The sequence below is a fragment of the Typopeltis vanoorti genome, chromosome 19 (genome assembly GCF_054136105.1).
Source record: "Typopeltis vanoorti isolate ZY-2024b chromosome 19, IOZ_Tvanoo_1.0, whole genome shotgun sequence".
NCBI classification, from domain to species: domain Eukaryota; kingdom Metazoa; phylum Arthropoda; class Arachnida; order Uropygi; family Thelyphonidae; genus Typopeltis; species Typopeltis vanoorti.
The window spans coordinates 42730487-42748778 of record NC_143567.1 but is presented as its reverse complement, the minus strand read 5'-3'; the positions used below and the strand labels follow the sequence as shown (position 1 = coordinate 42748778).

General features: G+C 36.9%; 1 protein-coding gene across 1 annotated transcript in view; it reads left to right on the top strand.

Moving 5' to 3' along the window:
* Positions 1–18292, top strand: part of LOC150096043 (runt-related transcription factor 1-like) — a 121567-nt gene that overhangs the window by 19257 nt on the left and 84018 nt on the right. The gene's annotated exons all lie outside the window — the stretch shown is intronic.

The following is an 18292-nucleotide window of genomic DNA, read 5'->3' as shown; positions in this document are numbered from 1 at the left end:
CACGGCATAGAATAAGCTAGCTAGCGCGCGAGAGAGAGACCTAGGACCCAGAATGAATGGGCCTTATCTCCAGTCGGCTGCAACGCTCACCGTTAGAAGCACACCAGCTTTTGTGTTCGGTACAGGGCAACCGGTCTGATCACGAAGACTATATCGCACAAACTAAGTGCCACCCCTGCGGTTGCTATACATTACTGCTTTTCTCTTCGTCAGTTGCCGGCCTTGGGGATCAGGTCGTATTGACTTGTGATAAACGCACCCCGCTATTTGATAAGACTGCAACGATATCTTACCACCCTTATGTGATTCCTTTTTGGTGAAAAATCAACGCCACACGTTACCAAGACGCGGCCATATAAGAACACCGTATTGAGGGGGCCCCCTGTGCCGAGATCCTGGGAGATCTCCCGGCCGCTGCCGCGTCGGCTTGCAGCGTCTAATTTTTTATCGGGACACTATATATTGCTTTGTCAGCCTCCCACCTTTATTAGAGAGGGGAGGATTAGTAGGCTGAGATATCATTGTTTACAAGGTTGAGCCCACTGTGTACCCCCGTCCTTCTAACCCGGATTTGATACCCAAAAAATCTTTGGCACTTCATTGTTCCACAATATCGCAGTGGTTGCCGAAGAGAATTATTTTCTTCAGACACTAAGACCTCTTCCAGCTACGTAAGACTATGTACTTTTGGCTTTTCTGCAGATTCTTAACACCACTGCCTATCAATAACGAAAGAAGAAGGCTTAAGTACGGCTTATCACTTTGCTAGATGCGCGTTCCAGGCTGGCGCCTGATTACTGTCCACTGTCGAAAGACAGCGATGGCTCGAATAAAGTGGGGGGTTACATTTCGCCCAAGTGAAATGCAAGATGTCAGGTAGTAATTATAATGTGCTGTTTCAGCATTGTAGTCTTGTCATTGAAGATTTTAATAATAATAAAAAAAAGAGGATGAATTTCAATTATGGAAGGATTTTTTTTTTTACGGAAAAATTGATTTTAGTTTCAAAGAATCTGTTTTTGTTTTGTTTTCTCCTTCGTTTCAAAATAAATATTTGTATTCGTTTTGATATTATTTTATTTCGATACAGAAAAAACATGTATGTATATAGGTTTTAAATATTCGTTCGTAAATTTGGGAAAATTATTTTGTTTTTTTCCTGATTTCAAGTAATTTTTTTCCCATATATTTTGATGATGTTCAGAATTAGAATTTTTGAATTTTTGATCATAGTCAGGGTTATGAATTTTTTGCTCACGTTATTTTTTTTAAAAATATGCTCGATATTTGTTCGTATTCAATTTTTAATATTTATGATCGCATTCAATTTGTCGATTGGTTCAAATTGTATTCTATCTGATCATGATCGGGTTTGGGTCAAAAAAAAAAGGTTTTTATTTGATCTTATTTTCGAAATAGATTCTGGATGTTTAGAATTATCCTATCCCAATGGCTTTAACAGGCCTCTAAGATCCACAACCTTCCAAGCATGCTTGGATTTCGTAACCAAAGTACGAGGATAGGATGGTCACCCCTATGCCTTGTTTAGAATTATGCCCGAAGCAAATAAGGCTATGGGGAGAGTATAATACATTAGTAAACTGCGCATGTTCTTCTAGCCGATTAGCCTGTTTTATCGGATTAAAACTCTATTTTCGTAGAAGAGGTACCTTGCTACCTACGTATGACATGGATAACTCATTTTCAAATGAAAAAAAAAAATCATAAATATTCTTTGCGTATTAGACGGGATTTGAACCCAGATTCTTCCGACTAAACGGCATCGTCAATATTTCAAAAGGAAAATAACCAGGAGTAAGTAATAATAAAATATCTGTTTATTTTTAAAAAAGGTTCAGATTACTTTGGTGAAAATCTGTTCTCTTCTCTCTCTCTCTCTCCTTAAAATACAAATTTCGCTACAGTTTCGTTATCGCTTCTTGTCCAAGAAGCTGACATCTTTCTTCTCTCTCTCTCTCTCTCTCTTTCTCTCCGTCCACTCTGTTTATTTTCGGTTTCTTCGCCTTTTCGCTCCTTCCTTCTTTAATTTAAGTGCCCACCGCTACCGGAAAGGACAGCCTACACCTCTGCGGTCTAACGTAGACCTGAAAATAACATCCCTTCTTTTTTCATTAACGCCAGAGGTGTACGGTATTTTCTCATTTAATCGTGGCTAACATTCCCGTGGTATTCTGTCAGTTAATGCATCTTAGACGTTACTTTAGAGTCCTATAAGGAACTTAAAAATACTTAATGCCTAGAGAGGAACAGTTATTTGAGACAAGAGATGTTGAATATGTCTTGGAAGATAGTCGAATGAACTCAAATCCTTCAGAGCGGCGAAAAAAAAATGTATTAGTAACAAAATAGATAGGATGGTTGTCAACTAGAAGTATGGAGTGAAATAGATTTAATTTTGACAGTAATAAGAATATTAGATGGAGTGAAAGAAAGTAAAAGATTAAATGGTATGTACTGGTAGATGTAGTTTTTATGACAGTAAAGAGGAAAAGACAGTAATCTATACCCTTCTGATTATCATGTTATATATTTGTGAATGGATTGATAGTGATAGCAGTAAACAGAAGAATAAATTCATTTTCATTTCAGGGAAAAAAGTCTCACTTCCCTATCCCACCTTTAAGTACGCCTAGCTCTGTATTACGGCCATATGACTAGACTGCACATAAGCTTAAATAATGCTGTGATTGGGTGATTAATGCTATCTCTAAAGTCTGTTATCTGTCAAACCTATGACGTGACGAGCCAAATGAATATATATTAATTAATTAAAAACCTGTTTCTCGGAGGAAAGATCTCTAGATCGCAATATGAGCCCGGGTTCGTATTCTAGATGGGATTCGAACCCACATCTTTCCAACTAGAGTACCTTTGGTACATGCACTACATAGTTAAAACTTGTCTCTTCCTTGCTTTTCACGTAAGTTGCCTGAGAGCGAATACTTAGGTGGTGATTTCGAAGACAATAGAAAAACATGAAGGATAATAGGATGTTATCAGAACAGCGTCTTAGTAGCTTTATCCTGAAACATATTCAAATGAACTATTTTTAATAAAAGAAGATGGACTGGACTTCTGTTTTAAGCGATATCTTGCGCACGCGCGCACGCACACACACACACACACACACACACACACACACACACACACACACACACACACACACACACACACACACACACACACACACACAGAGAGAGAGAGAGAGAGAGAGAGACTATACCACGAAAGGGCATTTGCGAACGATACCCATATCAATAAAGCTGGTTGAAATGGGTCAGTGATATAGTAGTACTAACTAGATAAATAACAGTACATTAATATATATTTCTACCTTATAGTATATGTACAGAACATGATGTCCATTTACGCCCGTGTGTATGGAGATCTAGACTAAATCTAAGAGGGTTATCTAAATTTAAAATGAACATCGAAGCATACCACAACAATTGTATTGTCTGTCATTGGCACTGAGAGTTTGGAAGGTGTTTAGTGGCAAAAACTTCACATGTTGTTTACACAACAATAATAACTATTTTGAAGGCAGTTTCTCTCTTAGAAAAATATGATAAAACCTAATGATGATTTGGGGTAGAAGGGCAAAATCAGCAACTTGTACCTTCACCAGGACGACATCCCTATGAGGTAAACTATGAACGGAAGTCAGCTTGGATTGTAAGCCGTAGATGCGTAGAAGATTTTAGATAATAAATCATTTTCTTTGCTAAAAATGCTCATGTGTAGATATGACGTCATTCTAATAAGCATTACAATCTTAAACGCTGAATCACGAAATGGAGCGTCATGGGAAGACAATGCCATCGTGATCTTTTTCAGCAGGTTACCTAATAAATGTATATAAAGATGCGGCGTTACTAAAACTCCTTACCTTCATCAACTTGAACACCAAAGTTATCCATTTTCTATGTCTCTCTCCTTTTCTAAAAGTCATTGACTTTCTTTGAGTAGTTTTGAAACTTTTAAACCAACGAATCTCCTAATGAAACATAAATATCGAAGACTCTCCAAGACGGACTACATCTAGGCTTGATAGAAATTTAGCTACAGGTTTGGAAAATTGAAAATAAAACTTAATAATGAACATCAACACAGAAGATCCTTAATACCAAACCAAAACTTAGTACTAAAATGCGACCGGCAGTCCTCGTTCTGAAAGATAATAGTTGTAACCCCCTGACACTTGCGAATCATATGAACCAGTAAGCAAATTAACACGATTAAGCACTAAATTACTTGCAATTAACATCCAATAACAAATAGCTACATAAAAAAAGAATATATACCGACCACATCCTTTGAACAACAGATAAATCATTCAAGTATTGCTCCGCATTCAGAAACTGCTGTTGCTATGGGAACGTGAATGATGTCTCATGGCATAAGTCAACAAACAAACAAAAACTATTTTATTATACAGAGAAATAATACGTATTGAGTGTGTAGAATTTTGTTAATTATTTCTGTAAGATAAGCCAATCGGCAGGTTTGATGTGCCATAATCATCGATAAATATATTTGGAAAGTATTGAAATAATTAGCAAAATTCATTCAGAATTTAGAACATTCAGATTGAACTGAATAAATTATTTCTTTACGTTTCCAAGTAGTAGCTTGAGTTACTCGTGAGTTTGATAAGCCATGATCAACAGTACGAAAGTGTTCAGGAAGTTCATAAGTCTAAACACACGAAAATAAATTAACTTTGCATTGCTAACATTGACGATAGCAAGAACCAATGTGTTGATCTTTTGTCCTAACTGATGAAGCATCAGTCAGGAACGTTTCAAGAGATCGTGAAAATTGTCGTTGCTAAATACACAGCTCACATGTGTTTATAAAGGTGAATGATGCGTGTTTAGCTTTATGGGACAGCCATGCCAATTTTCTTTACTTTAATTTTGGTCTGGATAACACCGCACTTCATCTGCTTTGGCCTTTTTGATGTGTGTGTATGTGCATTGAATCTTTCTCGATTCTAAAGAAAATAATCCCACATTCAACTTGTATCTGTCTTATGGAGTCACTGACATTTGCCATGCGATTGGAGAAGTTTCAATGCTTTCTAGGATGCGAGAAGTCTTTTTAAGGACTTTTCAGTTGAAGGTGGATTGGCTGATCTCATACATAATTCGGTCATAATTCCAACCATCTTGATCCAAGCACAAAGATAATACACTACCAAGCGTTTCCTTATATTTTATGTAATTATACACACACACACACATACACTCGCGCATCTTTCTTTTTAGTTTTCTTTTGTATTTTCAGTAATATGTTTTATATAATTATTCCCTTAATGTACATACTCAAGGGCGGACAAACAAAAGTTTTCAACCTGAAATTATTTATGAAGGTTTTTTTTTATATATATATACCGAGATCAGTTGATTTCACTGCAAAAAGTGCCTTCTACAAAACAAACAAACAAACAAAAAAATACACAATCACACTCACAAAGAATGGGTATTGTCCACTGTTGTATAGCGTTTAAGATTATGTATTTAAAATGTCAAGTGCTTGGTAACATTACAAGTTATCTATTGAAAACTTATGGACTAGCTCTGAAGTATTCGTTTGATGTTATGCTGCTTTAAGCCTATTGGAAGCTTGTGCCGCATCTATTATTATGATTAATTATTATTTCGTAACACCTCCAAAGAGTCTGAGGACTCATCGAGGGAGGACATCCAATCTACAACTCTCTATCTCCACCACTCCATCCCCCAACTACACCGAACCTCTACTATTATCATCTACATCAACGTCATCTACTGCCCACCACCACCACCACCACTAGTATTTTTTGTCTGTAAATTGCGTGTGTTCTAAAGGCATCTAAATAGCATTCTGAGGATTAAGAGAATTATGTCTGCCTGGTCGGCCGAGTAGTTGGCGTATCGACTCACCAACTGTTAGGTATGAAGTTTCAAAATGTCTTTATCTGATAGATGAATTTCTAAAGTTCTATGTTCGGTCTGTTGAGAAGGCTTTTCAGTTTTTCTAACCATTAGCTTCCTACGGTACTGATGTTCTGTATACTTGTAACTAACCGTTCGTGGGTGAGATTTATATAAGAAGTGAATTTATGGAATGGAACATTATGGAAAGTGAATTCTGTCGTATTAAGATGTTGGTCGCCATCCTGGAGATGGCGACCAACGTCCATACTGCCGATAGATTGGAATTGAATTAACTGGACCTCATACTCCAAAGATAAAACGTGATTTTTTTTTCCTTTCCGCACTCTCCACTAAGCAAAGAGTTTGTGTCATATCGGAAATGAAAATATCTACCATATGGAGTCTTTCATAAACATCTATGCTAATGGATGAATCCAGAAAATACTGGCAATGAAATGGTGTTATTCTTTGAACTGAAAACTCGAAGGCCAAGTCTGACTAGGGAGTGATTGGAAGTAATATTCTTAATATCCATTTATTGCTGGAAGTAAAAAATTAGATAGCCGAAAGCAGATACTTTAGAAGTGACAGAAGACTAAAAAAGAAGTAGAATATCTAGCGGTTCGCATACAATGTTCTCTATGCGAACACTGTATGCGAACTTTGGGTGATTTTTCAATCATTAGCTAAACACCGTATCCCACTATTGAACATATATATACGCAAAAGAGCCCTATTTGGAAGAAAGGGATCAAATCACCCCCTCAAACGTGTTTGTGTGATTCGGTTTTGACACGTCTGTTTCGCCAATCAGACCTCGTAGATGTATTAAGACAATATACTGTTTATAGAATGAAACAAACGTATCTTGGCTATCATTCCTAGACAGATATAAAACCGATTGTGATTCGTTGGAATTTATTAATAAACTCAACTTAATAGTACTTTTTAACTATGCATAATGAAACATTGTCACATCGTTAAAAATATTCAAGAATCTTACCAAACTACCTTCATTGTTATCTAGATTCATATTTAGTAGTTCATGGTGAAAAGGCAGGATTTATGAATGAGTATTGCATCGGTCAAAATATTGAAAAAAAAAAAATTAAAATATGTCAAATAGTGAATGGAAGTTTAAAAGATACCTTTCATACCGAACAGAACTTTCAAAGATACTTGCATGTCTATTAGAGTAACCAACAGAAATCAAAGAGAAAAATAAGGAGAATGGCTGATTCTATTTAAAGCAAAAACATGGAAACAACGAGCGATGGATCCAAGATGTGGAACGAAAGATAAGAAGCTGGCAAACGACCAAGACAAGATGAGGAGGAGAGAGCGAGTAAGTAAGTAAGTAAGAGAGAGAGAAAGAGAGATGAGGTGGGCCGATAGGAAAGAAATATTCTAATCCAGGAGTAACTTAAAGTTTCTTTCTGGCTCCATGGCCGTCATGGTGGAGAACCCCAACATCCATCATTTGACTCTATAATTAACACTTTTGGTAAAGCTCTTGTTTCCAGAAGCCTTCAACCGAACACAAGAAACCTGACGTGCAAAAGCCACTGGTGACACTGATCAATGAGCCTCACCTGAAAGTTCGCCATCTCGCAGTGCAAGAGCTCCTACATCTCGCTCGCGGACAGACACCCCTCCGTTGTTAACGAGGTTAGGGCAGGGTAGCCTATCGTCTCCTAATCATTTTATAATGGGGCAGTGCTGGCAGGGTGGGAGTCGTCTTGAGATGATAATGATATTTTCCTGGCCTTTTCTTTAATAGGCTTGGGATATTTAATAGCTGTTGGAAGAAGACAAGAACAAAGCATAGATTAAAAGATTCAAACGAAATACTCGCACGCAGCAATTAAATCGCCATATGGACCAAGTAAATAAATGTTTTCCGGTTGATCGGCCAAATGAATTTTTACCTTCAAACGAAGATTTCTTCGTTTCAAATGTAAGCGATGGTGGGATTGGTTCGCGACTTAGTGACGTCATTCTTTAATTATAGAATAGAATCATCATGGTCGGGGTGGAGAGAACGGAAGAAAAGGAAAATAAGCGGTTTATTGGGGTGCTAAATTGATGACATTTCATTAGTGTACGCTAGTGAAGAAGTAAACACCCCAGAATTAGACTAAGAGGGTGCGGAGTGCGGGAGAAGGACCAAACAGATGGTCTATGTGGATTCTTCGTTTACCAGAACACCAATTGGTTGTAATTATACGTTGAAGTATTGGTTGGGGTGCGATTACAAATCATCCCTCAGCTTCCCGGTCATTGCTACGAAAAGAATTTTTCTTTGAGGTTATACTATAATTACGGTTGCCAAAAGAAAGCTTTTTTTTTTTTATCGAAGAGGAGATATTGAGAAGCAATAACAGTTACGTTTGTAGACGCCATTTTGAAACGTGCTTTTTTTTTTTTTTTTTTTTTTTGTCTTCGAGTTTCTCCACGATTGTATTCTTATAAATGGCACCCCGGTAGAGTGATTAAGACCCAGATGAATAAACGAAAGAAAGAACGAAACTCCAAAAGACAATATATGATTAAAAAAAAAAAGAAAGACTTCTCAGGTGAGTGAAACTTGTCCAAAGTCTATCAACCTAATAGGGTCCTCCTTCAGGTCACACCAGGTCTTGACGAGCAAAACGTATTGTGTGTGTCCCATCATTAATTTGAAGCATGTACCGAACTTTATATGAGTGAGTGACCAGCAAAGTGAATGTAAAAGACTCCGAACAATGACGTATAAAAATCAATGGTGAGTAATTGGAGGAGATAGAAAATAGATGAGACCAGCAGGCAATTTTTCTTTTTGTTTCACTTTTGTTACAAGAGTTTCCGTTTCTGCCAACACAATGAATGGCTTTTATTTTAAGCCAGAGACCTGTGACAAGGCTCAATACTAGATAGAAAGAGAGAGAGAGAGAGGAAGAAAAAGAAGGCGCTTATTACAGGCAGACCTGTCATCCCCGCTAACGACCGCCTTATTAGCATACGGCCTCACACCACTTATCTATGACACGGTAATTACAAAATATCGCCCGCTCAACCCGCTCGCCTCGTCATATATTCAGCTATCAAGGCCTAATCACCTGACCACACGCGGGCACGAGGCCCGAATGCTGTTTTCATGTCTTGACGGAGCGTTTTTCATCCTCCACCGAGCTGCCAACTAGTACAAACCTTAAGCCTCGAAAGATGATGATGCCTTCAACATTTGATCCATCAATTTTACTCTGCAGCTTCTTCCATGGCTGTTTTTCTGCAGATTTCATTAATTTACTTCTTCCCTTGCAACTTGTGCTGTTTTGTGTAAGGGGGGAAACGTGCGGGGGGGACGAAGGGTGGCTACTTCAGCTGCTTCGCTTTTTAATTTAATGATCCAGCTCGCGTGAAGGGGCGACACAAGTAATTTGCCGCATTGGAAGTGCTCAAACACAGAGCAAGTAAGAAAAGGAGATAACATATTACATGTAAACATTCTAGCTTCAATCAGGTCGCTTCGTTCTCTGTTTTTTGTTTATTTTCAATGAACTTCATTTGCCGAGCTTCGAAAAGAAATCCCTTTAACTAACTCCATCCGGGACTCTGAGCAGAGATATTACTTTTTGTTGCCTTCAACTTGACGTCCACCTTTTACAACCCTAAAACCCTTGAAAATGAAAATATACCCTATATTTCTATTAAATGCCTTAAAAATAAATGATCTTATATTCCTTTTATTAATATTCTTTGTTTCTTTTTAATATAAAAATATTATTTTTTATTTATAAACTAAAAGACTTTCAACACCTATTAAAAATACTCATCCTTTATATTTAAAATCTCTGAAAATAGGTGATTATTAATGATACTTGAACCATCCTTTCTCTTTAAAAAGATTACAATTTTAATGTCCTGAATAAAAGTCATATTATCATATAGGATGCTTCAAAGCCAACTGAACGAAAGTTTCATTTATCTTCGTATATAAACCGGAGTTTCCGGCTGAGGGGTTTACTATGTGTTTATAAAGTTTCAGGAAAGGACAACAGTGACCATCCATTTACGCTTGCGCGTAAGCCTACAGAATTCCATGCATGCTTACAAAACCAAATTCAATGATATAGGAGTGTGGTCCTTATTCCTGTAGGATGTTATATCAGTTAATTGCATGTTTTCTTTTCGCTGGTCTGCCTATTTTGTGGAATAAAAAAAAATGAGAGGAAAAAATTGTGCCACGTTTTCACATTCCAAATGGGATTCAAACTCAGGTCTTTTCATCCAACAAGTTATGTATAGAGGAGCTAGGTTGATGAAATAATGTATTTTCTCATCAATATAGATTTTAGTTTATCATATCTGATAATTTTCCAGATGATTTGCCGATTTTGCACCAGCATTTTCAAGAAGAAAACTTCACTTGCATATGAGATCGGCAAACTCAACTTCCACTGAAAAATTTTTTTCATATAAAGGTTGTAGACAGGATCCGAAGTATTAACTTATTCTTAATTCGTCTCTTTGAAAACTAGCATAGTATTTTTTGTATTTTTATAACGCTAAACTTTGACACCCCCACATTCTTATAGATTTTGAAAAATAACCCTTTATCTTCTTTAAAAAAAAAGTTTCTATACATACGTTTAACAAAAGGGGCTGTCTTGCGACTCTGTGAAGACAAAAATAATCTTTAGCTAAAGGGCATTTTCTTAATTATTCCTAAAATCATTCACGCATGCGTAATGAGTTCTAACGGTTCATCTACTCCTTGTCAATAACAGCCCCCCCCCGCGCCATCCATTGTGTCCCCCTTTTTTTTCTAAGGGGGGGGGGGGTGTACCTCTTTCGACCCACACTTGAACGACAGCATAATCCTCCTTAATGTTCAGGTCCTGCCACTGATACAGTGTATACGAGGTGCAATCGAGGTGGAAAGAAATCTAGCGTTCTGTGGAACGCTTCACAGTTTCCGCTGCGTCAGAAGTTAGCGCTAAGTACAACACTGCCACGAAGCCAATGGCTCGTCCTGTTATTGGCTGAATTTCCAAACTCCCTCAGCCGCTGTCCATGTGTCTGTATAACCGATAGGCTGTACAGTGTAACCAAATGGTCTGTATTGTTCCCTCGACATAGCTAAGCCTACTCGGTGACTGTTTGTGAAACATAATACACGTTAAACGGTCCAGAACAATACGTAAAATTCAGGTTCAGACTTTGGCCATGTGGAAAGACTCGACTATTTGCAAGCACAAGTACCGCAGCCGCCCTCATAGGAAAATGGGTTATATGTTCTCTTTGTTTCGTGCAGTGGAAAAAAAGTTCCGAAATCTCATACAGCGTCTGGTTTTAAGTTGGTTTCCCGGAAAAGACGGAATCTCTAGATTGGAAAATAAGACAAGTACTGGAAAGTAGGGATTGAATTACTGAAGAAAAAAAAAAAATAGTTAGAGGGATTGTGGGCGAGTGGTACAGACAGTCGAAAGAATACTTCTTTTTTTTTTCTTGACAACACTTGACAGAGGAAGTGAAGAAATAAAGATAGAAAGAGGAAGAATAGAGAAGTAAAGAGACACGAAAATGCTAAAGATAGAATGTTGGAAAAGGAAACAGAAATAGTACAGAAAATAAAGATACTCATGGGAAAAAGAGAGAATGATAAGGAAATTAAAAAGAAGAAAACGCAAAAGCTTAGAAGGAACAGGAAAAGATAAAAGTAAAAAGGTAGATTTGTTCTCCTATACCTAGATAGATAGACAGAAAGAGGGGGGGGGATAAATAAAATAAGGAAATAATTAGGGATATTCTAGTTGAACAAAGTTTGCTTTCACTGATGATTTGGAAACTACACACGAATGTATCCAATGCACCTTACAAGGCGTAACAATAAAGTAACCAGACTGATTTTTTGCGCGACATATGACGGTGCTCGTAATGCAGCCAGCGCAGTTGAAGACTTCATGAATCATAAGTATTGGGTAATAAAGTTATTTTATTAATTCTTTTGCGATAGCAATAAGAGATATTCTTCCGTGAAAACTGCAAAAAAGAAAAAATGTTCGGAACTTTGAGAAATAATTTTGAAAGATTAAGATTTTGGGGAAGAAAAAAGGTCTAATTAATAGCGAGAATTGATTTCCCACTTTGATCCCAGAATTAAGCACAACATTTTCCGTTAAAAATGTTCTTGGTCTTCTAGAATGACAAGAACAAAGAGGTCAAAATAAACCATTCAATCATGCCGATTTGCTCACAATCAGGGATTAATGTTAATATTTCTTTTTGGACCAAAGGATGTTAACATTGAAGTAACCATCATACAAACAGTATTCTTCCCATGTAACAATTTCTTAGTCCAAAAACCGAAGACGTCATCGAACGATCTCATTGTGGAACTAGTGAAGCCATTCCACGTAAGTCATGACAATCTTTCAAATAATACTCACATTGGGAATTGATGTATAAAATGAAAACCAGAGTACAAGATAGCCACACGTGTTAACGGTTAACAATAAAATAACGTTATAAATCTGTAAACACAATTATTCTGCTTACTTTATTATAACATGTTGCATTTATCCATTCGGCCTTACGACCATAGGTCATGTAGCAATTAGCGCTGTTCAAGTCTGTATGGATTTCTACTTGGAAGACTACATTTCATTGAAACACGTGCTTTATTTGCACGCAGTAGCGATGATATCCGGTTAACCGAGGCTGTTCTAGCTATCCATTGGACAACCCCACATCATTCATACCGCATGCACTTGCCCCAGCTAACATGCGATGTGCCTTTTGCTTCTCAACGCTGTATTCTGGATAGGTCAGTAGGCACCTGAGCACTGTTTAGGACTATAATCATCAGCACGTTACAGGGTACGAATTAACTTGGCCATCGATCACCTCAAGGTTGCACTACAAGCGGCGAAGGCGGTTGAAAGCAGGTGGGGTGACCTTACCGTGTCCGGACAACTGATTCCCTCTGGAAGATGTGCACTTTTGTGGTGATCAGTGCAAAGTGAATGAATATAATGATTTCCACGCCAAATGGGCGTAGAAATTTGGCTTTTTGATTTTCATGTTTGTGTATTAACAAATACTTCTTCCTGCATGACTTTTTGTGAACCCACATCTTAATATCATGGATGCTGTGCTTGATGTAATATCTTAGCATCATGAAGTGATGTAGAACCTAACAGCGTGTGAATAATGCTGTTTATTGCTTGGATGTTGTTTGGATTTAACAAATGAAGCAAAGCCTTAGTTAATTCATCCATGCACTAGCACGGCTTGCCAATATTATATACAGAATGTAGTGTGCGTTTAATATCTAATGAGTGATGTAATATACAGGGTGGTTCAAAATTCCACGTACAGATTTTGAGGGGAGGTAGAGAACATCAAAATCAACCATATTCACATAGGAAAGCATGACCGGAAACGCCACCGGAAGGTACTAACAGGGACACAAAGATACAGAAATAACACAAGGCAGTAAGTAGTGTAAAAAAAACTTTATTAGGCGTAACTGAACAGTTCGATAGTAGTTGGATACATAATATGGTAAACGAGGTGCATGTCTGCCATCTCGGCGTTCGTAAAACGACGCATGTTTTTCGTACGACGCCGAAAGCTTGAATGAGGAAGCCCCAATTGCTCACCTGGAGCTCTGGCGAACAGCGCCACCTATCCTTTTCAGGTGGCGTTTCCGATCATGCTTTCCTATGTGAATATGGTTGATTTTCTCTACCTGGATATGGTTGATGTTCTCTACCTCCCCTCAAAGTTTGTATGTGAAATTTTGAACCACCCCGTATAGCATCAAGTGTATTATGCACTCTCATTCTCATCGTGTATTATATTATGTGGGCAATGTAGTATTTATGAGCAAAAGATATCATCAAATGTTCCATGTATCTAGACGGCATCATGCATTATATGCGTTTCCTGTTCATGAGTCACTGTCAGCTTATTACACGTATGATCAACTGTCGATGCATCATGTACGTGAAACTACCTACTAGTATGCCCAATAATATGCATGATGTACTATCTATGCATCATGTTCATGATATACTATCTGTGAGCACTTGATATGCTATATGTAGTATAATGCACATGAACTATTCTATCTATGTAGCGTAATGAACATGATATGTTATCTGAGTAATGCATATGATGTACTATTTGCGTACTGTCAATGTAGTATAATACGCACGATGTACTATCGATGTATCTTGCGCATAATATACTGTCCATGAAGTATAGCGCACGTGATGTACGGTCTGTGTACTATCTATGTAAATAATGCACATATATTCGGTTTTATCTAATGTACTATGATACACGTCATGTAATATCTGCATATTATGTATCCACATGAGGCACATGATGTTTAGTATAATATAGTATGCACGATGTGTTATATACATACTATCTATGTAGTATTATCCATATGATGTACTATCCGCATAGTGTCATGCGCGTGCTGTACTATCGTGTGCACTATATCATATTCTAATATCGAGATATTAAGATTTTGATAGGAATCATTTTTGATATTGCCAAGTACGTAATTCATAAATAATGTTTTGAGCTTCGAAGTTTCTCAATCGGCAGAGAGATATTCATCCATGGATTTTCTCCTAACTTAGGGAAACAATACGTAGCAGTTAAAAGTATTTATACTAGGAGGGGGGGGGGGATGAGAAGTTCTGATAAACACCTAGAACATGATTCTACCTCAATTCCTTCATGGTAATTATCACAACTCTGCTTCATGAGCTCTTATGTGATACAATAGTTGGTATTTCGTTTATATGCACTTCTATTAATATTCCGGATCCTTGTTCGAGCTAGTCGTTCGTAGTCCATAAAAGATAATGAGTCCGGATGTTCAGTTGGCTTCTGCCCCTGCATTTCACTCGTCTTTGACAATGTATATTGAAGTATTTGACAGTGAACCATTTTTCTAAATGTTTTTGATATTATGTAATAAAAATAATTAATAATAATGTAATTATAATATGTATTTAAGTTTAAACTTTATTTTTTTAAAATATTATAATTTTATTATATTTTCAATTTTTCCCTCAAAATAATAGTATACACACCATTAATAAATATAATAATATACTTATATAAAATTACATCGAGTAGTTTTTTTTTTTATTAGAGTCTAATGTTTACGAAATTTCCGAAAGGCATCAATTTGTTTACATAATTTTACTTTTTCCAACCTGAATTGTTCTTGAATCGCTCATCACCAATCCGCCCGTTTGTGAGCGGGCGCACTTATGCACAGACTTACATAGAGAGTGGGTGGTTTCTTATGAATGTCATAGTAAAACGTACCTGTCCTTGAACACGTTGTCTACCCCAACCTATTAAAGGTACCATGGACAGGAAGGGAGTGTTATTTCCTTGCTCTGAATGGGTGGCGTTGTGATGTGGAAGGCTAATACACGTGCTGCGTAATCGTTGATCCGAAACGACCGTCCTTGTCGCGGTCGAAGTTCACCAACACCTTGTTCTACTAGTTTTTGAAGCTGGTAGTCTGGAGAGGTGTTTCAGTAAAGAAAGCATTCAGTCTCCCGTAGAAATGCCCGCCCATAACTAGCCACACATTATGAAAACCCCATTTGGAACATCAACCATGCCATAAGCTATCATTTTCAGCAAGCTCCATTCTTGACTGTGAAAGGATAGATGGATTAGAAATATGCAATTACTAAGAAATTACATATTGTAGCACAAAACTTTTAGAATTCTAAAACTCCAGTGGTCCATGTCTGGCTGAAGTGAACTAGAATTTAGAATCTTAATGACCTAATTTTAGGAAATACAGAATTCTTAGAATTCTATATCCTAAATCTTAATTTCGTACGAATCCTGGATTTTAGAATTTACGATAACGAATTCCATTCCTATCTTCCTAAGGCTCAATAGTCTGTTATAACCAATTAATAACTTGGCTTTTATAAACGTAATTGTAGTTAATTGTGGTAATAATAGGACATTTAATCTTATCTTTAGAGTATAGTGTTTTTAAACATGGTCTGACTGGTGTATACTTTACAGTAGGAAAAAATCCTCAACCTTTGCTAAATATTGTTTGTCTTAAAGAAGATACGACTTCAGGTCTTTCTAGTAAGGAGCTCCTTGTAATTAATTGTTTTAAGATTCTAAAACCAAAGCGAAAAATATTAATTATTAATTATAATAAACTATACATTTCAAACAGGATAACACTGTTTATCCGGCTTATTTTGATAAAACTCCGCCTAAACATTGACTAAGTTGTCATCTATCTAAAATCTTTGCTTCTGATATTGTGTCAGTCGGTGATTTCAAGGCCATGATATTTCCATGGTTCTAATCAACGATATCATCTCCTCCACAAATGTGGACAAAACACGTAGTTAATAATAAGACAAAAAAAAGTATAAATCAGCAAGAAACAGTTTTTACTTGATGTATTAATGCTACCTTAATCATAGCTTTCCAAGAAGTTAAATTTTTCCCTCTTTTAATCTTTTTTTTTTTTGACTCATCCAGGTAAAAAACGTAATAGAGAAAGAGTCGGGAGGGAGGGAGAAAATGGGGGGATATTTAACGGGCTATGGTTTCAAGGTTTCTAGTTAAAAGGTCGGTCTTTGGTAAGAAACTAGATAAGGAGAAGTTGTCGGGCAAGCAAGGCGTAATCCCTGCTGTGGCCACAAAGACACAAAAAAACTGTGGGTCTGTTATTTGGCTGTAATGACAGGGCGGCCAAAACCACGGTACCCAGTCATGCCCGTTATTTGTCACTGTCCTCGGCTGACTGCTGTTTGGAGCTCACTTCACGATTCTCCGTCCTTATCGCCTTAAACACTGGTCAGAGGGTAGGCCTACCACTGCCGCCACTGAGATAGTTGACTCTGTCGGCGTTCGTACCACCTTGAAGTCGCTGAGTGAATTTTGAGTTCCTGCTGTCTGGAAAGCGGTGTAAAAATATACGTTTGAAGAAGAATCGATAGAAAAACATATAAGAAATGTAGCAATGCAATTTAATACGATAAGTTGTTGTGTGGCTGTGTATTTGAGAGACAGAAAACTGACGTTTGCATTGAGGATAAATAAATACATAAAATATTAGTTCGTTTCTGACATCTTGGAAAATAAATGTCAATATAGAGATAGTGAACCATACCATTGCATGTAATTAGGGTTATGATTGAGTGTGTGGATTTTATATTTGATTTTAAATCGTAAGAAATGACAATTGTAATGTGGGCTTCTATTGTTTCTTAGATCCAGATCTCTTCAACTGAAGTTTGGAATTAAACACATCTCAAAATATGAGTCTATTTATTTATTTGTTTCACATGTCAATATAATTTGTTATTGACTGAGTGGATATTATTTCATGGCAGACTGTTTTTGGTTGTTATAGTTCAGAGCAGTGTCGTCATTAACGCAGTGTCCTGAGACTTTTGTATCGCAGGCAATTTTAGTGGTATCCCCCTATACCTCATATAAGTATTTATTATTGTTTTTCTTCCTAATTAGTAGGATCTTAGCACTAACCTGGAGTGCCACCAGATGTTGTAAAAAGAAATCTGACGATGCTATTAGTTCGAAGGATATCTTATTTGCAATGTAGAATGTGTTTGTTTAATAACAGCATCATGATTGGTTAAACACAGCTGAATGTTAGTTTGCAGCCGAAGTTTCCCTAATTTAAATTTAATGGCGATGTAGCCAAGACCATAACGCTAAAATACATATCATATCTATTTAACTGCATATTTCTCAAATGTTTATTTTATAGGTACAAAAAATACGATTTTTCCATAATGAATTCTTTCTACCCCCATTTGACGATAACTGACATCTCAGTGAAAAAAAAAAAAAAACTTGAACTGAAAAGATCCCACGAAGGAAGCTAAAAAATATTTTAGAAAAATTCTCGCTTCCTGTGAGAGATGCGAGACGTGTTTCCTATTTCGCTTAGCGAAATAGAAAAGACAATCCAGTTCGAAAGACCAGGATCGCAATCCTATCTAGAATGCAAGGCACTTTTATTAGAAATTTTCATAGGAGAGTTAGTGTCATACAAAAGCAATAGAGACTTTCCGCCTGAATCTCCGGTTCTTTATTATGCTAAACAGAACCAAACCAGCTAGAGAATACATACAATTAAAAGACATAATATACTAGCTTCATGATTCCAATCAATCTCAGTCATCTGAAAAATATTCATATTTTTAATTTCACTTCATACATGTAAATTTCGTTTTGAATAATAATTCTAAAAAAGCTATGATGCCCGAGAGATGTCGCTGTCAAAAAAGTCAACTACTCCATCTTACATTTTGCAAGTA